Source organism: Lithobates pipiens, unplaced genomic scaffold (assembly GCF_037356315.1).
Source record: "Lithobates pipiens isolate NorthernLeopardFrog02 unplaced genomic scaffold, aLitPip1_a1.2 Scaffold_23, whole genome shotgun sequence".
Classification (NCBI taxonomy): Eukaryota; Metazoa; Chordata; class Amphibia; order Anura; family Ranidae; genus Lithobates; species Lithobates pipiens.
Window position 1 is genome coordinate 267,254,001 of NW_027507785.1, and position 27,289 is coordinate 267,281,289.

Below are 27,289 nucleotides of genomic sequence, written 5' to 3' on the forward strand. Positions count from 1 at the left end.
TCAGAGCACGCAGACAGCACGCATAATCTCCTAACGCTGACTGAAAGCTCTATTTAAAACGAGCAAGATAGTTAGCTATATAGGTGGATATAGCAGTGTATACTGCGTTCAGAGCATGCAGGCATAATCTCCTAACACTGACTGAAAGCTCTATTTAAAACAAGCAAGATAGTTAGCTATATAGGTGGATATAGCGGTGTATACTGCGTTCAGAGCACGCAGACAGCACGCATAATCTCTTAACACTGACTGAAAGCTCTATTTAAAACGAGCAAGATAGTTAGCTATATAGGTGGATATAGCAGTGTATACTGTGTTCAGAGCACGCAGACAGCACGCACAATCTCCTAACACTGACTGAAAGCTCTATTATAAATGATAGATATATCGCTAGCTATATAGGTGAATATAGCGGTGTATACTGCGGTCAGGGCACGCAGACAACAACCACTACAGAAGAGCAAGAACGAAAAATTGGCCGATAGCGATTGGTGTATACTGTGTTGAAGGTACACAGCCCCCCCCTAACTGCTACAGACGCCAACACACTACACAAGGCCACCGCGCTGGGGGCCTTATATAGTGTGGGGCGTGTACTACACAGCCTGAGCTATGATTGGCCACAGGAATCCTGCCTGTGGCCAATCATGGCTATCCTCGCTGCCGGCGCTGTGATTGGCCAAGCATGTGGGGTCACAGTGCATGCTTGGCCAATCATGAGCCAGCAATGCACTGCGCCATCGCAGTGCATTGTGGGCCGTGAGCACCACACGAATTTGGCGCGAACGGCCCATAACGTTCGGAATTCGCCGAACGGGCGAACAGCCGATGTTCGAGTCGAACGTATGGTCGACGCGAACACGAAGCTCATCCCTACTCGGGACTAATGGCTTGCCTCATGCATGTATCCCCTAATATAGGGGGTAAGCAAAGCCAATAGAGGGTCAAAGCAGGGGTCCGTCATCCAGAGATAATTCCTGAAATCATCAGGATTATTCTCCTGGAGCTCCCGCAACAAAAGCATATGACAGAATTGGTCACGATTAAGCAACCAATTCTTGGTCCAAGAACTCCTCTTCCCCCTGTTACTGGACTGGACTTGGGTCAAAGCAATAACTCCAAGCCCAATAATAGCCCAATCTCTCTGACGAGAACGCCACATGGCTAGTAGAGGAAGGGCTGCTCAGAAACTAACTGACAAGAACGCACTGAAAATGAGAAAGGACCTGACAAGCAGGAACTAAAAATCAGAAACGACCTGACAAGCACGCACTGAAAATCAGAAGTGAACTAAAAAGAACACTCTGAAAAACTGAAACTAATCAACAAGCATGACCTGAAAAACAGAAAAGAACTGAGCACGAGGCTGAAAAGCGCAAATCGACACTCACCAAACTTCTAATAACACGAGATTAGCAGAAGGAGCCCAAAGGGTGGCGCATGACTAGTGAACTTCCTTTTTATCGGCTCTTAGTACATCTAGTACGTCACTACATTTGTAATTGTTGGCCAACATTTGTGTGGCCTTGTGTAAGCAAGACAAGTTTGGGCAAAAAATTCCAGTTTTTTTGGTGAACAATCCGATCATGTGTATGAGGCTTTACTGTCAGTGCAGCCCATGAGTGTACCTGTGAGTGCAGCCCATGAGTGTACCTATCAGTGCAGCCAACAGTGTTCCTGTCAGCGCATCCATTAGTGTACCTGTCAGCGCATCCATCAGTTCAGCCCATCAGCATATCCATCAGTGCAGCCCATCAGTATATGTATCAGTGCAGTCCAGTGGCGGCCCGTGCACCGTGGTCGCCCGAGCCCCTTTCAGGACGGTGGACACATGGATTCCTATGGCGGGGGTGGGAGGGGGCATTTTTTTTGAAGCACCTGATTAGAGCCGGGGGGGGGGGGGCATTGTCTGTCTGTCGGTTGGTCAGAGACACAAGCCACGGAGGGAATGGTGCTGTCGTCAGAGCCCAAGCCGGGGGGGGGGGGTTGGTGAGAGGGGTGCTGTCATCAGAGCCAGGGCTGTTCTGTTTTTCACTTTCTAAAAATATAAGTAGAACTGAGCAGCCTGGTGGAAGTGAGAACAGTTCAGCTTTCCTGTGAACTGTGGGCAGCAGAGCCTGCAGTACATTCACTTTGCAACACAGAACACTTTGCAGACTCCATGAAGGGACTTTACTGTTCCATTTATGTAGGCACAACAGAAAACTGAGTATAATGACAGCTATAATCTGAAAGTTGGGAGCTGCTCACTGCACAAGGTAAGAGGCTCACACTGTCACATGTGGACAATACATAGTCCTGGGTGCAGAGTGAATTTTGTTTTGGGTTCATGGCAGGGCAGGAGATCAGGGGAAAAGCATGAAACAGAAATCACAAATAATAAAAGGTGGCAGAATCTGTTATAAATGGGTATATATGGATTTACATGGATATGTATATGGATTTACATGGGTCAGTTATTAGGGCATCAGAGTGTTTTCTTTGGAAGCATGAGAGCCAACAGTGTTTTTCTGAAAGGAGCTACTTCCTCTATAAGAGAGAAGAAGCCTTTATACTGTATGCAGAGGGTGCCTGCTGTACCCTAAAGAGTGTCTGCCACTGTTTATACCAGCTGTCTGTAAGGTAACACTGTGCTGTGTAATGTATGTGTGCAATGTACAAGTACTACCATCTGTTTTTAATAGGAGGACACTGTGCTGTGTAATGTACAGGTTTTACTGTCTGTAGGGTGACACTGTACTTTGTAACGTACAAGTTGTACTAGCTAGCTGTAGGGTAACACTGTGTAGTGTACAGGGCTGTTTATAGAGTGAAACTGGTGTGTAATGTGCAGGTAGTACTGGCTGTCCATTGGGTGACGCTATTCTATGAAATGTGCTATGTAATGTAGTACCTGCTATCTTTAGGGTTATGCCCTGTACACACGGTCGGACATTCCGACAACAAAATCCATCGGATTTTTTCAGACGGATTTTGTGTCAAACTTGTCTTACATACACACGGTCGGACAAAGTTGGTTGGAAAATCTGATCGTTCTGAACGAGGTTATAACTATAAACGGGCCAGTAGCCAATAACTTTCATCTCTTAGTTTATTCTGAGCATGCATGGCACTTTTTCCGTCCAAATTGTCTACACACGATCAGATTTTGTTTTAGATTTTAGATACAGCTCTCAAACTTTGTGTGTCGGAAATTCAGACGGAAAAAGTCAGATGGAGCCCACATACGATCAGATTTTCCGACAAACCGATCCGATCACACATTTCCCGTCGGACATTCCGACTGTGTGTACAGGGCATAACACTGTGCTGTGTAATGTACAGGTAGCACCAGCTGTCCGTAGGGTGATACTGTGCTGTATAATGTACAGGTAGTACTGTCTTTCTGTAGGGTGACTTTATAATGTGCTGTATAATGTAAATGTAGTACTGCATGCCTCTAGCATGACAGTGTGCTGTATAATGTACAGGTAGTACCGTCTGTGTGTAGGGTGACAGTGTGCTGTGTTATTTATAGGTAGTACCGGCTGTGAGTAGGGTGACAATGTGCTGTGTAATATACAGAGAGTGACAGTGTGTCTATAAGGGCGCATGGGCGCCGCCCACTCTCTCCTGCCACCCCCTCTATGACCAATGGATAGATTCATGCATAGCTTGAATCTATCAACGGCTGCCGCTGCCACCCCCTATTCAGGTGCCCGGCCCCTTTTTGGGCACTGGGAGCCTGAATTACAGCGGTGGGTGAGTTTTTGAAGCACCTGATTGTCTAGGCGCTCGCAGTTCACACAGGTCTGTTAGAACAGCAAATGAATATTCGCTTTCCTAACACTGAACTGCCTGTCTGCCACTCAGGTGCTCGGGTCATCCGTCACCTGATTGGCTGAAATGACAGGTGCTGTGATTGAACGCCAATCAGGAGGAGAGGACAGGAGGGGATGCATGGAGGACACCGCTCGGCGCTGTCGCCTGCTAACCCACGAGTCAGGGCTAAATGTTGGGCAGACAGAAAGCGGGAGGGTAGCTGCTATTGATGGGCACAGTGGCTGCGTTTGATGGGCACAGTGGCTGCAATTGATGGCACAGTGGCTGCATTTGATGGGCACAGTGGCTGCATTTGATGGGCACAGTGGCTGCATTTGATGGGTTTTTTTTCAGAATTTTTAAGTTTGCTTCCGCCCCCCCAAGAATTTGAGCACCAGCGCCACTGGTGCAGCCATTAGTGTACCTGTCATCGCATACATCAGTGAAGTCTATTAATGTATCTGTCAGCGCATCCATCAGTACAGCCCATTGGTGTACGTGTCAGCGTATCCATCAGTGTAGCTGTGAGTGCAGCCTATCAGTGGACCTGTCAGCTCATCCATCAGTGCAGCCTCGCAGTGTACCTGTCAGCATCTCCATCAGTGCAGCTCATCAGTGTACCTGTCAGCGCATCCATCAGTGCAACTCATCAGTGTACCTGTCAGCGCATCCATCAGTGCAGCCCAACAGTGTATTTGTCACCACAGCCATCAATGCACCTGTCTTCAGTGCAGCCTAATCGGGGGAGGAAACACAGTCCCACCTAAAAGAATAATGCCGCGTACACACGACCAGACTTATGTCCGACAGACTTCCGAAGGAGTTCTGCCGGAGTTCCGACAGAGTTCTGACGGACTTTTCGAATGAGCGGACTTGGCCACACACAATCACACTAAACTCCGACGGATTCGATCGTGATGACGTACGACTGGACTCGAATAAGGAAGTTCATAGCCAGTAGCCAATAGCTGCCCTAGCGTCGGTTTTAGTCCGTCGGAATAGCATACACACGAGCAAATTTTTCGGTAGGAACTGGGTCCGGCGGAGTTCCGTCGGAAAAATTTGAAGCATGTTCCATTTTCTAAAGTCTGTCAGACTTTTGCGAATCAAAAGTCAGTTGCAGCCCACACACGATCGAAAAGTCTGACGGAATCATTCCGTCAGACTTTGGATGTTGAAAAGTCCACTCGTGTGTACGGGGCTTAAGAGGCTCTGAAGACCAGGCAACCATCAGCAGCGCCATAGACCCCAGTGGTCAATCGGCAAACACTAGCGGCGTTAGACCACAGGATGAAAGAGCCAGTAAGCACACTGGAATATCACGCCAGACCCTAAGAATCATGGCCCAAACCTAGAGTTGCCACCTGTCCGGGATTCACCTGGACAGTTCGGGTTTTGAATCATGCGTTTGGGTTTCAGTCCACCTGAAACCCGGACACAATATTCAGACAGGAATGTGGCTCAAAACAGGGCCCCATGCCACATTACTATTCTCTTGGGAGTGCCCAAAGGTGTTCCGGGGTCTGTTACAATCCTACAGTGTATGCTAAAAAAAATATATATATATTTTTGCTGTGTGCTGAAGAAAAATTGGCAACCCTACCCAAACATATATATTCCAGGTGTCCTGAGGTAACCCATTTTACTGGCAGAACACTGCAAGGACACATAGAAAATTATGTTGTTTTTTTTTTTGTGACCTGTTCACACCATAACGCTGGTGTCATGTAAAGTGTGAGGCATTGTGCAATATGCTACATGTATGCATTTTAATGCAATGTAATGCATGTAAATGCACAACCAAGCAGTATAGACCTATTGAGCATAAAAAGCTTTTTATTTTGCCCTTTACAAAGACCCATAGCAATTTAACACACATGCCCAAGCAAAATATTCCCAATGCACACATTTCTGAAGGTGAATGCAAATGTGTGCTACAGTGACCACCGGCTGGAAGCCAAAGATGCATGTGAAACATGTCTGAGGGGTCCTTTGAGGCTCCAAAATGTCGCTTTTGTAGTTATGATGTGATCGCTGAATAAGGATGCTTTCACACTGCAGAGCTACTAAAACAAGTTATGCATTTTAAAAGAATCTATAACATGCTTTAAATGTGTTGCGTTAAAATTAAGAGTAGGGATGGACTCCGGCGTGTTCGCACAGCCCAAGTGCAGAGCCCGCCAGGAAGTCTGCGCTGTGATCGGAACAATGTCTCACTGCCTGTGATTAGTGCAGTGCAGTGCCGAATTCCTGGTGGGCTCTGCACGTGGGCTGTGTGAACACGCCGGAGCCCATCCCTAATTAAGAGCAATGCATCTGAGGTGAATAGCTGGTTAAGGATGACATCAGGTGCCAGCTCCATAAAAGAGAAGTAAAGGAATTTTCTTTTCCATAATCATACTAACCTAGGGGGATGCAACATTGGTCCGATTCTGCATCAGTCCCCCGGCGCCTCTACACAGAACATTGAACATCGGCGATCGCTCAGTTTTCAGAGCTTCGTGAGCAGAGAGCTGCAGACTGTCAGTCACGGCTCTCTGCTCATCTCCCTCCTCGCTCACTGGAGTGCTGGGCTGTGGAGGGACTCGCTGAGAGGCTGAGCCGGGAGTCAGTCCAGGCACCGTGGTCACGATGACGTGGTGCCTGGACTGACATTGGTGACGTCAGTAGAGCGTGGAATTCAGCCCGCTCTCTGCTGAAAACAGGTCACAGGAGTGCAAAACGAATTGCACTCCTGTGATCCATAGAAATACAGCCAAACGTGTCTTGGCTATACTTCTTCAGGTTGCTTAAAAATGCTGGTGGGTGCAGGTTCTGGTATCCACTGGTTGTTAAGTAGCCGGCACCTGCCAGTGTCCTTAACCTTATCAATACAGGACACTTTTGCACCTTCCTTCCCAGGCCAATTTTCAGCTTTTAGTGCTGTCCCTTTTTAAATGACAATTGCGCGGTCATGCTACACTGTACCCAAAGTAAATTTTTATCATTTTGTTCCCACAAATAGATTTCTTTTGTTGTATTTGATCACCTCTGCGTTCATTTTTTTGCTAAAAGAATAAAAAAAAAAAACTAATAAAAAATGTTGAAAAAAAAGTTTTTCTTTGTTTTTGTTATAAAATTTTGTAAATAAGTAAATTTTCTCCTTCACTGATAAGCTGCACTGATAAGGTGGCACCAATGAGATGGCACTGACGATGGGCACTATTGATAGGCAGCACTGATGTTGGCACTGATGGTCATTGATAGACGGCACTGGTGGGTGCTGATGGGCACTGATAGGCGACACTGGGCACTGAAAGGCAGCACTGATGGGTACTTATGGGTGGCACTGGGCATTGATGGGCACTGATGGCTGGCACTGGCTTTCACTGATAGGCATCACTGGCAGGCATTTTTCAATGGCACTGATTGGCAGCTGCCTGGGCACTGATTGGCATTTCCCTGGTGGTCTAGGGTGGCATACCTAGTGGTCCAGTGTGATGGCCATCCCTGGAGGTTCTGTGTGGGCATCTGAGGGGAACTGTGCTAATAAACAATCTGCACAGACCCCCCTTTCAGGAGAGCAGCCGATCAACTCTACTCGTGTCTGTCAGACTTGAGTGAAGAAAAAACGATTAACGGCTCTTCCTGTTCACATTGTGATCAGCCGTGATTGGACACGGCTGATCACGTGGTAAAGCGTCTCTGTCAGAGACTCTTTACCTAGATCGGAGTTGCGGTGTGTCAGGTGTCAGAGTGACAAACCACAACAATGATCGCTGTGGTGTGTGCCCCCGGGGGCATGCAGCGGCTTGATATCCTGGCGACATCATATATCAGGATATCGCAACCACTTTGCAGATGTCATAATGCTATATGGGGGGGGGGGGGCAAGTGATTAAAGAGGAAGCAAACATTGACTTTTTATTTTTTTGTTACTTTTTGCTGACCTGCAAATAAAGGCATAATTTGCTGGTATGAATCGCGTACTAGCACATTATGTGAAAACATACCTGCAAAGAAAAACATTGCTGTTACCGCTGCAGTAGGGTTGCCACCTCATCTCTTTAAACCCAAACACATATTAATTACACAGGTTCTGTGGCTTATTCAGGTGGTAATTAAACTCACTTGGTGCCTTATCTGCATTTAATTAGCCTCAGAACCTGTGGAATTCAAAGGTGTTTGGGTTTAAAGGCATGAGGTGGCAACTCTACGCTGCAGGCCGCATCCATCTTCGCCCGTCTTCCTTCTGGGTCCACAGACTCCGGCTGTGTGACTGGCCGGACCCGCACAATGTCACGGCACAGGGCTCCGCGTGTGGGAGCTGCCGTTCATGGCACAGGGCTCTGAAGAAATGGCACCTATCTCCTAAACAGTGCAAGTTTAGGAGATTTTTACAGTACCTCTAGGTAAGCCTTATTATAGGCTTACCTATAGGTACAAACAATTCTCCCCCACCCCCATACCTTCATGATGGTCAGTAGGGATGAACTCAGGCATGTTTGCTTGGTCCACGTGCTGAGCCCTCCAGGAAGTGCTAATGTTACGGAACGATGTGCTAATGTTACGGAAATAAATTACCGTCTAAGACCATCCTCGAGGCAAGATAACATTTTATTTGCATATGCAAGAGATATTAGTTGCATTACATGTTCAAATAGGCATTCGTCATTTCTGGTTTAACATTACAGTGTATTCTTCTTTTATATGCCTCGGACACCCCCTTTCCTGTTTACAGAAGTATCCAGTCATATGTATTTTCAACTTTATTCTGAACAATGGCAAGAAAGGTGGAAAAATCCGTTACAGTCTTTCACATTCACAATTGTTATACAGGATACTGACTAGAAACTCCCTAAGCCTTTTGACTCACATCATGAGTTTCCAAATTATGCAAGTCTAAGCATTTTGTTATAACTAAGCTTATATCAAATATAACTATACTAATATCAAATAACCGTGTTCATAGATGACATAAAAAGTATAATTTCTCTGACATCTCCCTCTTTTATACTTATATGTCAATAATTCAAATATCCAGGTTCTTTGGTGTACCAGGTATTATCATTTAGACAGATGAGTCTTTTGAAAGGACTTTAAATTCAACTTCATCAGGTTCCGGGTATGGCTCGGTGTTGTTCTGAAAAAGCATAGTCTTAGTTAAAGATGTGTCAATCAGTCTTTGAAGAATTCCTCTAATACAGAGAATACAGCAACATCCACACAGCATAAGAACTGCGGCTGCCATGACAATAGAGATGAGCAAACTTTTTGCGAGATCACCCCACTTACCAAACCTTTTTTTGAAAAGTACTGTTAGGAGTTCTCTACACCAGAGTTCTCAGCTAATTCTTCGGATAGCATTTGTAGGCCTTGTAAGGCCTTAGTGATACTTCCATCAGGTGCCGTATTGTTTGGAATAAAAGTGCAGCAGAAGGTGCAGAACATTTTGCCGCCCCTTTCTGCCAGCAACATATCCAATGCTATATGGTTCTGCCACGCTGTCAAAGAGGTGGCGTCCAATTATGCTGCTATACCTTTGATAGCATCTCTGGTGTAATTCACAAACCTCTGCTGGTTGTAGTAGATGTAGTTTATCCAGTAAACATTCTTATTGGGCTGTACCCATAGGAAGAGTGAGGTGAATTCTGCTGTTACTTGATTCTGCGCTTTAAATTCATCCGGAACTCCTCGTGAAACACAGTTGTCAAATGATCCTGGACACTTAAGTCACTTAAAATAGTGTTTACCTGGTAGTCTCATCAATTTGTTAGTCATAGGAACAATATAAAAGGGAAGCAACAAGCGGGTAAGTGTACAACTGCCGTCCCATCTAGGTGGCATTCTGGGCCTTAGTTGCTTGTCCCCACACAGCCACCATCAGCCAGTTACTGTTTCTGTTCCTGAAACCATTTTAGTTGGTACTTAATGTCTTTAGTTGATGTTGTAGTTACACAGTATTCAGGAGATAGAGTACCAACCTTTGTACCATCCTTATCTTTGTTAGAGAAACAAGTAACATTTTCTGGTAGTGCTTGTACTGGAGGGGGTACACTTTTCATTTTAGTCTTAGGGTAGCTCTTTTTCTCATTTACATATTCTGACCCAGTAATATTTTTTGAAAACAGTCTTAAAGCGGTAGTAAACCCGCTAATGTTTTTTTTTTTGTTTTACGACCTGCAAAGCAAAAGGCATAATGAGCTAGTATGCACCGCATACTAGCTCATTATGAAATACTTACCTTAGAAAGATGCCCCGACATCTGGCCCGATCCACGCCGAGGGAGCTAAAAGGCGTTTCTTCCGGGTATCACGGCTCCGGCGCTGTGAGTGGCTGGAGCCGCGATATTGTCACTCCCGCGCATGCACGCAGGAGATTTCATCCCGGCCGGTCAGCCACTGCCGGACTTTCAGCCGAGAATCCCCTTGTGCGCATGCTCCGCTGCAGTCAGCGGCGCATACCGAGGGGAATTTTTTTTTACCTACAGGTAAGCCTAAAGCCTCATACACACGATAGGACTTTGTAAAAACTTTCCCTTGGATTTTTGTACAAAGGGCGTCGGCCCTGAACTTGTATTGCATACACACAGCAGGACTTTTTCAGCCAACTTTCACCAAATCATGTGTTTTTTCCGCTCTTTACCGCCACCTTTGGTCAACTTCTGTATTATTGTCTGATCTTTTGCATTGGTTCTGAGGCATGCTGTTTGCAATTTGTACAAAAGTCCTATGGTTTTCTGTACATACGATCAGACTTTGCTCCATCTGACTTTTGTTGCCAGAAAGTTTGTCCGTTCGCACAGCCAACAAAAGTCAGATGAAAACCAAAAAAGTTTGTCCGATGGACCGTACACACGGTTGGATGTTGCTCCAAAACAGCTAATTTGCATGTTTGTTGTCAAAAAGTCTGATCGTGTGTGTGTCACCCGGACACGGAGCATCTCGGATCGACAGGAGGGCTCTGTGATTGGCCCTCCTGATCACATGATGGCCATGTCCAATCACAGCCGTCATGTGATCAAAACAAACAGACGGTTGCTAGGCAATCGGCTCCTCCTCTCCTCACACAAAAGTCACAGCGGATCGCTGGAGCCGGCTGGTGATTAGTGAGTATGAGCTGTTTTTACAGCTTTTTACTCACTGATCACTAGTCTAGTGTAAACCTACAGTGTGCACACACATGTCTCCAAAATACACATGTCACCACACATGTCCCCAAATAATAAAAAGACATGTCCCCAAATAAAAAAAACACATGTCCCAATGATTATCTGCACACATATGTACGCTATCACCTGCACACATCTGTACATGATCATTTGCGTACATATGTCCGTGATCACACAAACCAATTATTATACACTTAACGGAATTTTTTTTACCAAAAACATGTAGCGGAATAAATTTTGGCTTAAAGCGGAGGTCCACCCTAAAGTGGACCTTCCGCTCATCGAACCCTCCCCCCCTCCGGCGCCACAATTGGCACCTTTCAGGGGGGAGGGGGGTGCAGATACCTGTACAGTACAGGTATCTGCACCCACTTCCGGGATAGCTCTCTGCAGAAAGGGACGTAGATTACGCCCCTTTCCGCAAGTGCCCGCCCCTTTCCGCAAGTGCCCCGCTGCCTGCTGGGAAAACACACAGATCCCAGAGGCAGCGGGGACCGTCCTTATTGCGCAGCGCGGCTCGCGCATGCGCAGTAGGGAACCGGGAAATGAAGCCGTTAGGCTCCATTTCCTGATTCCCATACCCAAGATGGCGGCGGCAGCACCCGAGAGACGATCTACAGATCGGCTTCGGGTGCCGACATCGCGGGCGTGCTGGACAGGTAAGTGTCACTATTTTAAAAGTCAGCAGCTGCAGTATTTGTAGCTGCTAGCTTTTAAAAAAAAAAAAACGCGGAGTCCCGGCGGACTCCCACTTTAAATTTATGCCAAAATTAAATTAGATTTTATTGGATTTCTTTTAAAATAGAAAAAATTAAATATTTTTTTTCCAAATTTCCTCTTTTTTTGCGCTTATATCGCAAAAAATAAAAAACAGTCGTGAATAAATACCACCAAAATAAAGCTCTATTTGTGCAAACAAAATGCTAAAAATTTCATTTGGGTACAGTGTAGCATGACCGCGCAATTGTCATTGAAATTGCGAGAGCGATGAAAGCTGAAAATTGGGCTGGGAAGGAAGGGGGCGAAAGTGCCCTGTATTGTAGTGGTTAACTATTTCAGCCATTTCGTGAGACCAGAGTGAGTAGGAGCAGCAGTGTACTTGTATTTAGCGTGTCACTTGCCACGTCTCCTGCCACAAGTTGTGGATTGTCCACTTGCCACGTGACTTGCCACATCACCTGCCACAAGTTGTGGATTGCCCACTTGCCACGTCACTTGTCACATCACCTGCCACATCACTTGCCACGTCACCTGCCACGTCACTTACCACGTTACCTGCCATGCCACTTGCCACAAGTTGTGGATTGTCCACTTGCCACGCCACTTGCCATGTCACTTGCCACGTCACCTGCCACAAATTGTGGATTGTCCACCTGCCACAATACTTGCCACATCACCTGCCACAAGTTGTGGATTGTCCACTTGCCACATCACCTGCCACGTCACTTGCCACTAGTTGTGGATTGTCCACTTGCCACGTCACCTGCCACGTCACTTGCCACTAGTTGTGGATTGTCCACTTGCCATGTCACCTGCCACGTCACTTGCCACAAGTTGTGGATTATCCACTTGCCACGTCACCTGCCACTTCCCCTGCCACGTCACCTGCCACAAGTTGTGGATTGTCCACTTGCCACATCACCTGCCACAAGTTGTGGATAGTCCGCTTGCCACGTCACCTGCCACGTCACTTGCCACAAGTTGTGGATTGTCCACTTCCCACGTCACCTGCCACGTCACCTGCCACAAGTTGTGTAGTGTCCATTTGCCACATTACTTGCCACGTCACCTGCTACGTCACTTGCCACAAGTTGTAGATTGTCCACTTCCCACGTTACCTGCCACGTCACCTGCCACAAGTTGTGTAGTGTCCATTTGCCACATTACTTGCCACGTCACCTGCTACGTCACTTGCCACAAGTTGTGGATTGTCCACTTGCCACATCACCTGCCACAAGTTGTGGATTGTCCGCTTGCCACGTCACCTGCCACGTCACTTGCTATGTCACCTGCTATGTCACCTGCCATGTCACCTGCCAAAAGTTGTGGATTGTCCACTTGCCACGTCACCTGCCACAAGTTGTGGATTTTCCACTTGCCACATCACTTGCCATGTCACCTGCCACGTCACTTGCCACAAGTTGTGGATTGTCCACTTGCCACATCACTTGCCACGTCACCTGCCACAAGTTGTGGATTGTCCACTTGCCACGTCACCTGCCACATCACCTTCCACAAGTTGTGGATTGTCCACTTGCCATGTCACCTGCCACATCACTTGCCACAAGTTGTGGATTTCCACTTGCCACGTCACTTGCCACAAGTTGTGGATTGCCAATTGCCACGTGACTTGCCACGTCACCTGCCACGTCACCTGCCACAAGTTGTGGATTGTCCACTTGCCATGTCACCTGCCACATCACTTGCCACAAGTTGTGGATTTCCACTTGCCACGTCACTTGCCACAAGTTGTGGATTGTCCACTTGCCACGTGACTTGCCACATCACCTGCCACAAATTGTGGATTGTCCACTTGCCACGTCACTTGTCACATCACCTGCCACATCACTTGCCACGTCACCTGCCACGTCACTTACCACGTTACCTGCCATGCCACTTGCCACAAGTTGTGGATTGTCCACTTGCCACGCCACTTGCCATGTCACTTGCCACGTCACCTGCCACAAATTGTGGATTGTCCACCTGCCACATTACTTGCCACATCACCTGCCACAAGTTGTGGATTGTCCACTTGCCACATCACCTGCCACGTCACTTGCCACTAGTTGTGGATTGTCCACTTGCCACGTCACCTGCCACGTCACTTGCCATGTCACCTGCCACGTCACTTGCCACAAGTTGTGGATTATCCACTTGCCACGTCACCTGTCACATCCCCTGCCACGTCACCTGCCACAAGTTGTGGATTGTCCACTTGCCACATAACTTGCCACATCACCTGCCACAAGTTGTGGATAGTCCGCTTGCCACGTCACCTGCCACGTCACTTGCCACAAGTTGTGGATTGTCCACTTCCCACGTCACCTGCCACGTCACCTGCCACAAGTTGTGTAGTTTCCATTTGCCACATTACTTGCCACGTCACCTGCTACGTCACTTGCCACAAGTTGTGGATTGTCCACTTCCCACGTCACCTGCCACGTCACCTGCCATAAGTTGTGTAGTGTCCATTTGCCACATTACTTGCCACGTCACCTGCTACGTCACTTGCCACAAGTTGTGGATTGTCCACTTGCCACATCACCTGCCACAAGTTGTGGATTGTCCGCTTGCCACGTCACCTGCCACGTCACTTGCTATGTCACCTGCCATGTCACCTGCCACAAGTTGTGGATTGTCCACTTGCCACGTCACCTGCCACAAGTTGTGGATTTTCCACTTGCCACATCACTTGCCATGTCACCTGCCACGTCACTTGCCACAAGTTGAGGATTGTCCACTTGCCACATCACTTGCCACGTCACCTGCCACAAGTTGTGGATTGTCCACTTGCCACGTCACCTGCCACATCACCTGCCACAAGTTGTGGATTGTCCACTTGCCATGTCACCTGCCACATCACTTGCCACAAGTTGTGGATTTCCACTTGCCACGTCACTTGCCACAAGTTGTGGATTGCCAATTGCCACGTGACTTGCCACGTCACCTGCCACGTCACCTGCCACATCACTTGCCATGTCACCTGCCACAAGTTGTGGATTGTCCACTTGCCACGTTACCTGCCACGTCACCTGCCACAAGTTGTGGATTGTCCACTTGCCATGTTACCTGCCACGTCACCTGCCACAAGTTGTGGATTGTCCACTTGCCAACGTCACTTGCCACTTCACCTGCCACAAGTTGTGGATTGTCCACTTGCCACCTGCCATGTCACTTGCCACAAGTTGTGGATTGTCCACTTGCCACATCACTTGCCACAAGTTGTGGATTGTCCACTTGCAATTGCAATTGTTTAAAATATTTTTTGAATGGTTTTTCATCATTTGCCATCATTTTTGAGTTTTTTTATGTAAAAAAAATAGGTCACGTTTAAAAACGCTTATAACCGTGTTTTGCCACGTTTTGCGTCTGAACCCATTTTTTTGCTTCTGAAAAAACTAGGTTAAATGCAACTGCATAAAAACGGCAAAAAACAAGACTGTGTACATGGACACATAGGATATCATTGAATGAGTTCAGGGGCAGTTGAAAAAAGTGTCCAACTGCCTCTGAACGCGTGTTTAACAGCACCTCGTGTGCATGAGACCTTAGTTGAAATGGACTTGGCTCTGGGGCTGGGGTGTTCTGACCAGGGGTTATAACCTAAATAGTGATTCTCCCTAGTAGGTCAGATATTGTACCAAATATCCATTCGTTGTATTGTTTAGTTTACAAAATGGGAGCCATTGTTACTGTAAATCAGAGAGGGGATCCCTTGACGTGGAATCACCTCTTTGATTAGTACTTTGATCTGTCAACAATGACCATACAGTACTTATTCTCACATTTGTTCAATCCAATAAAATCCATGCATATTGTATGAAAGGGATAAGGGGGTTGTGGGAAATGACCCCTTAAGAGTCTTAGGGCACCTTGTGCATGGTATCTGTTACAAATCGGATATGTGAGACAAAATCTTTAGAGTAGTTTTGTAAACCCATATGTTCTGTACACACTGTACCATCCCTCCTTTTGAGGTATGGGCCAGCCCATGACTCAATAACACAGCATACCAGAATAGTGATGTAGATAAATTGGGTTTACCTTCTGTACATGTGTATATACCATTGACCAGTTTTGACCCTGTGGATAACCACTTTTGATTTTCACCTACTGTTGATGTTGTCTGCATTTCTGATAACCATGTTTCATCAATATCTTTCCGTACCTCATCATTTACTTGGAGATCTGTTTTACATGTGTGTTATTTGCTGTCCTTCAGAAGATTCCTTTACTGTTTTGTCTATTAGTGAATTCCTTAGGGTAATTGGATCCTTTCCCTTTCTATGTGCTGCACATTTACAAATAGCCACTTGTGCTGGTTTTTGTACATGTTCTAGAAGGGTAAGAATGAGATCTCTACGTGTGATAGGTTTACCTGTGGACATACTCATACCCCTATTTTTCCATTGCTGGGCAAATATGTGTATAGTAGAGAAAGCGTATTGGCTGCCAGTATAAATATATATATATATATTTTTACTTTTTTTTCCTTCCCCTAGACTGCAGGCCCTAGACAGGGCTATCATTTCAGTTTGTTGTGCAGAATAGGAACTGGGAAGGGGTCCAGCTTCAAAAATCTACAAGACCCATCAACAAAAAAGGAAATGTCAGCATCTAGAAAGGGAACATCAGTGAGATCCTTCCTTCATCGATTTGAGCTATACAATCATGTGGATCCCCGTCACCAGGTGTTGGCATTAGTGTAGCAGGATTCAATGTAGTACACTTCTTGATTGTAATGTGTGGTTGTCCCAGAAGTGTAGTCATGCATGATAAATGCCTGACTGGAGATAAATAGGAGATTTTAGTAAGATCACTGAAATAACATGCGAGACCTTTTAAGTACCAGGCGTGGAACAATACTATCAATGCAGATGACCGTATGGCCAATGAGGCTGCCACTACAGCTTGTACACAGTGGGACAAATTAGTTAAGTAAAATGCAATTAGTTTGTGTTTGTTCCCATAAACCTGAGTAAGAACAGAAGTCATGTACCCCTCTTTACAATTTACAGTCTCATAAAGGGTTTCTGTAATTGGGCAAGCTAAGCACAGTAGAACCCACAATGAGGTGCTTTACCTTTGTAAATACATCCTCTGCTTGCACATTCCACTGGATGGAACCTTTTGCAGACATTTGTGTACCATAGATGAGATCAGAAAGAGGCGCCACCTCCGTAGCATAATTAGCTACCCATGCTCTACAAAAATTTACCATGTCATCATTTTTTTTTTTGTGGTTTGGGGGCTTGAAGGATGGCCTCTTTTCAGATCTCATCCAGATGTCTGCCTTTTTGAGATATAATGTAACCCTGGTATTTCACCTTGTTTTTCAAAAGTTGTAGTTTAGTTTGCTAACCTTCTGACCTTGAGGAAATGCATCAGAGCCAAGGTGTCAATTTTACATTGTCGCTCCAAAGGAGCTGCTACCAGAATGTCATCCACATACAACAGAATTTGACTCCCACTGGGAGGTACAACTCGAGACAAAGTATTGAACATTTCTTGTGAGAAGATAGTTGGATTTTAACAATATCTCTGGGGTAAGCTGGTGTATGTGTACCCTTTTTTGTTTTCCCTTGTACATAAGTAACCAGAACTGACCGTCTTAATTAGTCCTACGTCTGTCTTTCCTTTTGACCCAAGAAATCGGGGACGTCTTTTAACCACTTGCTTACTGGGCACTTAAACCCCCCTCAGTCCCAGACCAATTTTCAGCTTTCAGCGCTGATGCACTTTGAGTGACAATTACGCGGTCATACAACACTGTACCCAAATGAAATTTTTATCATTTTTTTCCCACAAATAGAGCTTTCTTTTGGTGGTATTTAGTTACAGCTCGGAGTTTTATTTTTTGCTAAACAAACAAAAAAAGATGCAAAAAAAAAAAAAAAAATCATGTTTTAATAGTTTGTTATAAAATTTTGCAAACGGGTCATTTTTCTCCTTCATTGAAGTGCGCTGATTAGGCGGCACTGATAGGCTGCATTGGTGGGCACTGATGGGCTGCATTGGTGGGCACTGATGGGCTGCATTGGTGGGCACTGATAGGCTGCACCGGTGGGCACTGATAGGCATAGTTAAGGCGGCACTAATAGGCACAGATAAGGCGGCACCGATGGGCACAGATAAGGCGGCACTGATGGGCAAAGATGGGCACAGATAAGATGGCACGGATGGGTGGCACGGATAAGTGGCACGGATGGGTGGCACGGATGGGCACTGATAGGTACCACAGATAGATGGGACTGATGGGCACTGATAGGTGGCACTGATAGGTGGCTCTGATAGGTGGCACTGCTGGGCACTGATGGGCGGCACTGCTGGGCACAGATGGGCGGCACTGCTGGGCACTGATGGGCGGCACTGGGGTGCAGCACCTTTGAGGCAGATTGGGTGGCACTGTGGGTGGCACTGTGGGCACTATGGGCACTGACGGGAGGCACTGACGGGGGGCACTTACTTTTGCTTTTATTTTACTTCAGGATGGCACTGCGGGAGGCAGGTGGGCACAGGCAGGTGGCAGGTGGTCCCTTGTATTGATGGCCGTGATCGGGACTGATGTCCCGATCACGGCCGCCGGTGATCGGCTTTTTTTTTCTCTCCTCGCGCTGTCAGCGCGAGGAGGAATAATAGCCGATTACCGCTCCGTTCTATCACATCATTGGCTGACAGTTGATCACGTGATAAGGGGTCGGGATCGACCCCTTACACGGATCGGTGATCAGGCGAGTCTCACGGACTCTCGTAACCGGGACGACGTCAATAGACGTAGTCCCGGAAATGTAGGTCCGCGCTAATGCCGTCATTTGGCAATAGCGCGGATCTGTAGTGGTTAAGGCATCCCCTTCCCCTTGGGTCAAAAGATGTCAGTCACTGTCTTTTGTCAAAACTTCAATCACGCAAGTTCTGGTTGTACAGTCACCAAACCCCGCTAATCTGTACCTCCGAATCCCTTGGGATTTTAGTTCCTCATCTGTTAGTTGGACCCAGTCTGTGATAAGTTCTCCTAGCTCATGCCATGATACCTCGGAGTTCCGGGTGACCGAAACATGAGGTACAGTATCCTGCCTGTATATTTGCAGAATAGGCTGTGGTAGGAGACAAGTAGCCACGCTATTTCCTTCCTTATCACAGTACTGGTATCTTAAAAGCCCTTCAGTGTTAGTGAGACTCATTAACTGTTTCTCATAGGACTTACCGGGCCCAGAGGTCTTTCTGCAGTACATGGTGCAATAGAGGTTCGTCTGGACCTTGTACCCTTCCTTTACGGGCTCTTCAATTATTTCTGTTTTTCACACAGCTGATGGGCTTCGAGGCCCCCCTCCACTGGTACGACAGAAATATCAAGAGCATGCAACATGTCTCTACTCAACAAATTAACAGGACATTTAGTTGAAATTACAATTTTACACTGAGCCTTTTTACCCGTCTGTGGATCTTCCACAGGAAAGCCTTCAGACACCACTTCCTGGTGCATCAACCCATTTGCAGATTTTACATATACTAAACCTTTTTCCTTTACCCCTGGTGGCATATCCAGCGGGTGTATCTGGGTCCTACAAGCCCCAGCGTCACAGACAAATGTTACCCAACTACCCTTTGCAACCAAGGTTATTTCTGGCTTGGCTTCAGCATGCAAACAAATTTCAACATTACACACATCCAAAATGTCAGATTCTTTCCCATCCTTTCCTTCTGCTTCTCTCTCTGCAGACACACTTTTACCATACAGGAAGCACTCCCCCCTCATAATCGTGAATGTGTTTCCCAATCCTCTGTTCTGATTCTCAACCACATACACATATTACCTTCACCTATCATAAACACCTTCCCTTTCTTTACTTTCTTTTTTGGTTGGAAGTGCCCCTCAGCATGCCTTGCTTACTGGATTAGTTCCTATGGAAGGGGCGGACTGACAACTCATGGGGCCCCCGGGCAATTGGAGATCCTGGGGCCCCCTGTACCCATCCACACTCAAGCCACACCCACACAAAGCCCCACCTACATATTGCACTGCCTACACTACTTGCATTCGTCACAGAAGTTCTATACACTATGTTCAAAATAAATGTTTATTATAGAATATAAAAAAATTACAATAAAGAAAGTGTAATAATGGTACATTTCCAAAATTAAGGATTTCATAAATTAACACAATATAACAGGTGCAACAAATGTCTTCTTAGCTGAACAGTTTGATAAAAAAAATATACAAATAATAAAAAGCTCTGTCCAGCATGTTACAAAATTGTGGCCCTAGAATTGCGCTTACTCCAACGTTTCCTACAATACCATATATGTGTGGTGACATTATTGCTTACATACATTCTTCCCACTGATCGCCAATGTAAGGAACATTCTTCCCACTGATCACCAATGTAAGGAACATTCTTCTCACTGACCACCAATGTGAGGAACATTCTTCTCACTGACCACCAATGTAAGGAACATTCTTCCCACTGATCACCAATGTAAGGAACATTCTTCTCACTGACCACCAATGTAAGGAACATTCTTCTCACTGATCACCAATGTAAGGAACATTCTTCTCACTGATCACCAATGTAAGGAACATTCTTCTCACTGACCACCAATGTAAGGGACATTCTTCCCACTGACCACCAATGTAAGGAACATTATTCTCACTGACCACCAATGTAAGGAACATTCTTCTCACTGACCACCAATGTAAGGAACATTCTTCCCACTGACCACCAATGTAAGGAACATTATTCTCACTGACCACCAATGTGAGGAACATTCTTCTCACTGATCACCAATGTAAGGAACATTCTTCTCACTGATCACCAATGTAAGGAACATTCTTCTCACTGACCACCAATGTAAGGAACATTCTTCTCACTGACCACCAATGTAAGGAACATTCTTCTCACTGATCACCAATGTAAGGAACATTCTTCTCACTGATCACCAATGTAAGGGACATTCTTCTCACTGATCACCAATGTAAGGGACATGCTTTTCACTGACCACCAATGTAAGGAACATTCTTCTACTGACCATCAATGTAAGGAGCATTCTTCTCACTGACCACCAATGTAAGGAGCATTCTTCTCACTGACCACCAATGTAAGGAGCATTCTTCTCACTGATCACCAATGTAAGGAACATTCTTCTCACTGACCACCAATGTAAGGAACATTCTTCTCACTGATCACCAATGTAAGGAACATTCTTCTCACTGATCACCAATGTAAGGAACATTCTTCTCACTGACCACCAATGTAAGGGACATTCTTCCCACTGACCACCAATGTAAGGAACATTATTCTCACTGACCACCAATGTGAGGAACATTCTTCTCACTGATCACCAATGTAAGGAACATTCTTCTCACTGATCACCAATGTAAGGAACATTCTTCTCACTGACCACCAATGTAAGGAACATTCTTCTCACTGACCACCAATGTAAGGAACATTCTTCTCACTGATCACCAATGTAAGGAACATTCTTCCCACTGATCACCAATGTAAGGAACATTCTTCTCACTGACCACCAATGTAAGGAACATTCTTCTCACTGATCACCAATGTAAGGAACATTCTTCTCACTGATCACCAATGTAAGGAACATTCTTCTCACTGACCACCAATGTAAGGGACATTCTTCCCACTGACCACCAATGTAAGGAACATTATTCTCACTGACCACCAATGTAAGGAACATTCTTCTCACTGACCACCAATGTAAGGAACATTCTTCCCACTGACCACCAATGTAAGGAACATTATTCTCACTGACCACCAATGTGAGGAACATTCTTCTCACTGATCACCAATGTAAGGAACATTCTTCTCACTGATCACCAATGTAAGGAACATTCTTCTCACTGACCACCAATGTAAGGAACATTCTTCTCACTGACCACCAATGTAAGGAACATTCTTCTCACTGATCACCAATGTAAGGAACATTCTTCTCACTGATCACCAATGTAAGGGACATTCTTCTCACTGATCACCAATGTAAGGGACATGCTTTTCACTGACCACCAATGTAAGGAACATTCTTCTACTGACCATCAATGTAAGGAGCATTCTTCTCACTGACCACCAATGTAAGGAGCATTCTTCTCACTGACCACCAATGTAAGGAGCATTCTTCTCACTGATCACCAATGTAAGGAACATTCTTCTCACTGACCACCAATGTAAGGAACATTCTTCTCACTGATCACCAATGTAAGGAACATTCTTCTCACTGATCACCAATGTAAGGAACATTCTTCTCACTGACCACCAATGTAAGGGACATTCTTCCCACTGACCACCAATGTAAGGAACATTATTCTCACTGACCACCAATGTGAGGAACATTCTTCTCACTGATCACCAATGTAAGGAACATTCTTCTCACTGATCACCAATGTAAGGAACATTCTTCTCACTGACCACCAATGTAAGGAACATTCTTCTCACTGACCACCAATGTAAGGAACATTCTTCTCACTGATCACCAATGTAAGGAACATTCTTCTCACTGATCACCAATGTAAGGGACATTCTTCTCACTGATCACCAATGTAAGGGACATGCTTTTCACTGACCACCAATGTAAGGAACATTCTTCTACTGACCATCAATGTAAGGAGCATTCTTCTCACAGACCACCAATGTAAGGAGCATTCTTCTCACTGATCACCAATGTAAGGAGCATTCTTCTCACTGATCACCAATGTAAGGAACATTCTTCTCACTGACCACCAATGTAAGGAACATTCTTCTCACTTACCACCAATGTAAGGGACATTCTTCCCACTGACCACCAATGTAAGGAACATTCTTCCCACTGATCGCCAATGTAAGGGACATTCTTCTCACTGATCACCAATCTAAGAAACATGCTTCTCACTGACCACCAATGTAAGGAACATTCTTCTACTGACCATCAATGTAAGGAGCATTCTTCTCACTGACCACCAATGTAAGGAGCATTCTTCTCACTGACCACCAATGTAAGGAGCATTCTTCTCACTGATCACCAATGTAAGGAACATTCTTCTCACTGACCACCAATGTAAGGAACATTCTTCTCACTGACCATCAATGTAAGGAGCATTCTTCTCACTGACCACCAATGTAAGGAGAATTCTTCCCACTGATCACCAATGTAAGGAACATTCTTCTCACTGACCACCAATGTAAGGAACATTCTTCTCACTGATCACCAATGTAAGGAACATTCTTCTCACTGACCACCAATGTAAGGGACATTCTTCTCACTGATCACCAATGTAAGGGACATTCTTCTACTGACCATCAATGTAAGGAGCATTCTTCTCACTGACCACCAATGTAAGGAGCATTCTTCTCACTGACCACCAATGTAAGGAGCATTCTTCTCACTGATCACCAATGTAAGGAGCATTCTTCTCACTGATCACCAATGTAAGGAACATTCTTCTCACTGACCACCAATGTAAGGAACATTCTTCTCACTGATCACCAATGTAAGGAACATTCTTCTCACTGACCACCAATGTAAGGGACATTCTTCTCACTGATCACCAATGTAAGGAACATTCTTCTACTGACCATCAATGTAAGGAGCATTCTTCTCACTGACCACCAATGTAAGGAGCATTCTTCTCACTGACCACCAATGTAAGGAGCATTCTTCTCACTGATCACCAATGTAAGGAGCATTCTTCTCACTGATCACCAATGTAAGGAACATTCTTCTCACTGACCACCAATGTAAGGAACATTCTTCTCACTGACCACCAATGTAAGGAACATTCTTCTCACTGACCACCAATGTAATGAACATTCTTCTCACTGACCACCAATGTAAGGGACATTCTTCCCACTGACCACCAATGTAAGGAACATTCTTCCCACTGATCGCCAATGTAAGGAACATTCTTCCCACTGATCGCCAATGTAAGGGACATTCTTCTCACTGATCACCAATGTAAGGGACATTCTTCTCACTGACCACCAATGTAAGGGACATTCTTCTCACTGATCACCAATGTAAGGGACATTCTTCTACTGACCATCAATGTAAGGAGCATTCTTCTCACTGACCACCAATGTAAGGAGCATTCTTCTCCCTGACCACCAATGTAAGGAGCATTCTTCTCACTGATCACCAATGTAAGGAGCATTCTTCTCACTGATCACCAATGTAAGGAACATTCTTCTCACTGACCACCAATGTAAGGAACATTCTTCTCACTGATCACCAATGTAAGGAACATTCTTCTCACTGACCACCAATGTAAGGGACATTCTTCTCACTGATCACCAATGTAAGGAACATTCTTCTACTGACCATCAATGTAAGGAGCATTCTTCTCACTGACCACCAATGTAAGGAGCATTCTTCTCACTGACCACCAATGTAAGGAGCATTCTTCTCACTGATCACCAATGTAAGGAGCATTCTTCTCACTGATCACCAATGTAAGGAACATTCTTCTCACTGACCACCAATGTAAGGAACATTCTTCTCACTGACCACCAATGTAAGGAACATTCTTCTCACTGACCACCAATGTAATGAACATTCTTCTCACTGACCACCAATGTAAGGGACATTCTTCCCACTGACCACCAATGTAAGGAACATTCTTCCCACTGATCGCCAATGTAAGGAACATTCTTCCCACTGATCGCCAATGTAAGGGACATTCTTCTCACTGATCACCAATCTAAGAAACATGCTTCTCACTGACCACCAATGTAAGGAACATTCTTCCCACTGATCACCACTGTAAGGGACATTCTTCTCACTGATCACCAATCTAAGGAACATGCTTCTCACTGACCACCAATGTAAGGAACATTCTTCTACTGACCATCAATGTAAGGAGCATTCTTCTCACTGACCACCAATGTAAGGAGCATTCTTCTCACTGACCACCAATGTAAGGAGCATTCTTCTCACTGATCACCAATGTAAGGAACATTCTTCTCACTGACCACCAATGTAAGGAACATTCTTCTCACTGACCACCAATGTAAGGAGCATTCTTCTCACTGACCACCAATGTAAGGAGAATTCTTCCCACTGATCACCAATGTAAGGAACATTCTTCTCACTGACCACCAATGTAAGGAACATTCTTCTCACTGATCACCAATGTAAGGAACATTCTTCTCACTGACCACCAATGTAAGGAACATTCTTCTCACTGATCACCAATGTAAGGAACATTCTTCTCACTGATCACCAATGTAAGAGACATTCTTAGTGTACAGATGACAGTGTTAGAGCCCTTTCACACTGAGGTGGCGTGGGCGTGCCAGTGGTAAAGCGGTGCTATTTTTAGCGCCACTGCACCATCGTTTTAGTAGCGATATTTGCCCGCTAGCGGGGGGGTTTTACCCCCCGCTACCGCCCGAAAAGGTTAAAAACACCACAAAGCAATGCTGCTGCAGCAGTGCTATGCTGGCGGTATAGCTGTGCTGCCCCATTAATTTCAATGGGCAGGAGTGGTGAAGGAGCAGTGCTCCTTCACCACGCCAAAGATGCTGCTAGTAGGACTTTTTTTAGCGTCCTGCCAGTGCACCGCTCCAGTGTGAAAGCCATCGGGGCTTCACACTGGAGTGTGAGGAGCAGCTCTTTCAGGGCACTTTGCAGGCACTATTTTTAGCGTTATAGCGCCTGCAGAGCACCCCAGTGTGAAAGGGGTCTTAGGGATAAGCACCTAGTGTATACATTTCAGTGATATATATATATATATATATATATATATATATATATTAACACTGACAGCGGGAATGAAAGTGTGCGAGTTCATCTTAACTCGCACAATTTCAGAACCGCATGTCAGTATGAGTTTGGCAGCGATTTCAGAGACATCTGTGGGGGTTGCTGTACAGATGTCTATGGAAATTGCACCCAGAAGTCACCAAAAGTAGTACAGAAACTACTTTTGGGAATCAGTGTGACGCTGCAAATGCAGCGTCACACTGATTCAGGTAGTGCCATTGCCGGCAATTTGCCATGCAATTTCACATGTTAAATCGCATGCCAAATTGCTCCAATGTGAACCAAGGCTAAGTGCTATTCCCTATATATAACACTGATATCTATACACTGAGTGGCATTCAATGTAACAGATATCAGTGTGCACTAGTGAATAGCACCTGGTAAATAGGCATATGGAAAGAAGGAAGGAAGGAAAAAGAACACCCATTCATACACTGCTGTGCTGTCATTATCACACTGACCTGCTGCTGCGCACAAGGCAGGTCAGTGTGGGTGGCCAATTCCACAATGACTCTGTGGGCTCTGTCCTCTGTGTGCACTCTGCAGGCTCCAGCTCCATATCGACTGTGCCGTGCGGCAGTGATGTGTGGCCCCGCCCCCTCTGCTGAATTCCTCGGAGGTGGGAGAGGTGGCCAGAGCGCCTGTCTGTGCAATCATCCCCGCACGGCTGACGGAGCTCCATGATTGCACTAAGATCTATCCCGGCCAGATCGCTCCTCTCCTCTCCTATAGCTGCATGAGCAACTGCCAGCAAGGATTTGTTCACTGCTTCCTCGGGGATATAGTCTCCAATTCTGCATGTTAAGATGCGGGCATCTCAAGGGGCAGACTGAGCCGGGCCCCCCCACCTCGGGGCCCTCGGTCAGCGACCGAGTGGCCGAATGGTCAGTCCGCCCCTGTCCTAGGGTCTGCAGATCCTATGGCTAATCATGTGTTCAGAAACAAAACTTGATATAGGGGGTAACGGCCCCTTCAGGATTGCATTCTTTAGCTGTTGTTCATATGGGCTATCATTCACTTTATCTACTGAGTGGTCATTGAAATTCTTCCTTATGCTAACAATGAAAATATTCATTTTTTGCTCTTCTCCCAATATATACTGATTTATAATGGACCAGTCAGCTTGACGTATCCATCTATTCTCTATCCTTGCTATAAGAGCATTTCTCATGTTTTTTTTTAGTGCTGCATCATCCTGAGGCAACACCCCTCCCTGGTTGTTTAATCCACTCCAATCTCCCACTACATGATGCCAGTCAGGTTCCAAGACCTGTCTAGTGACCTGCTCTATTTCCCTCCCATTGAGATGATAGCTAGCAACCATTACCATGATACCATCTCTGAATTGAGCTATGTTGACCTTGGGATTGCCGTAAGGGGGGGGGGGGTCAGTGGGGTGGCTTGTTGCATACCTCTGTCCCATACGGGGGTGGGGTTGGGGAGTCCTCTAAAGGGTGTGTAGGGGCTGTCGGGTGCATTTGGTTTGTTGCGTTTTTGTTTAGTCAATACTTGCTGAACTAAACTTCAGAGGACGGTCATATTATTGTCCTCCTCTTTGTCTAAAACATAGTCTTTTGAAGATTTTAACCTATGATTAGCCTCCTCAAGTCATTTCTTTGCCTGGGGAAGACCTAATGTCTTCTGTTTCCTTATTTTATTTTATATTTTTTTGTTTTATATATATATATATATATATTAATATTACACATACATACACACATACCTGCATATGCCGGCACAATTTGTAAGCTTTCTACAATACACAGTATTACACAACAGTCCTTATTTAAAAAATGCATCAAAATCATACTTTGTTTTCCATATCTTAAAGAGTTTCACGTTCTCTTTGTCTGGGCTACACATATACTT

At 45.5% G+C, this 27,289-nt stretch overlaps 1 protein-coding gene across 1 annotated transcript in view; it reads left to right on the forward strand.

The window, feature by feature from the left end:
- Nucleotides 1–2,099: 2,099 nt before the first annotated feature.
- Nucleotides 2,100–27,289, forward strand: part of LOC143928328 (histo-blood group ABO system transferase 2-like) — a 281,371-nt gene continuing 256,181 nt past the window's right edge. The window contains exon 1 of the mRNA XM_077453177.1: nucleotides 2,100–2,258. The gene's annotated coding sequence lies outside the window, so the exon portion shown is untranslated. The remainder of the gene's footprint in view (nucleotides 2,259–27,289) is intronic.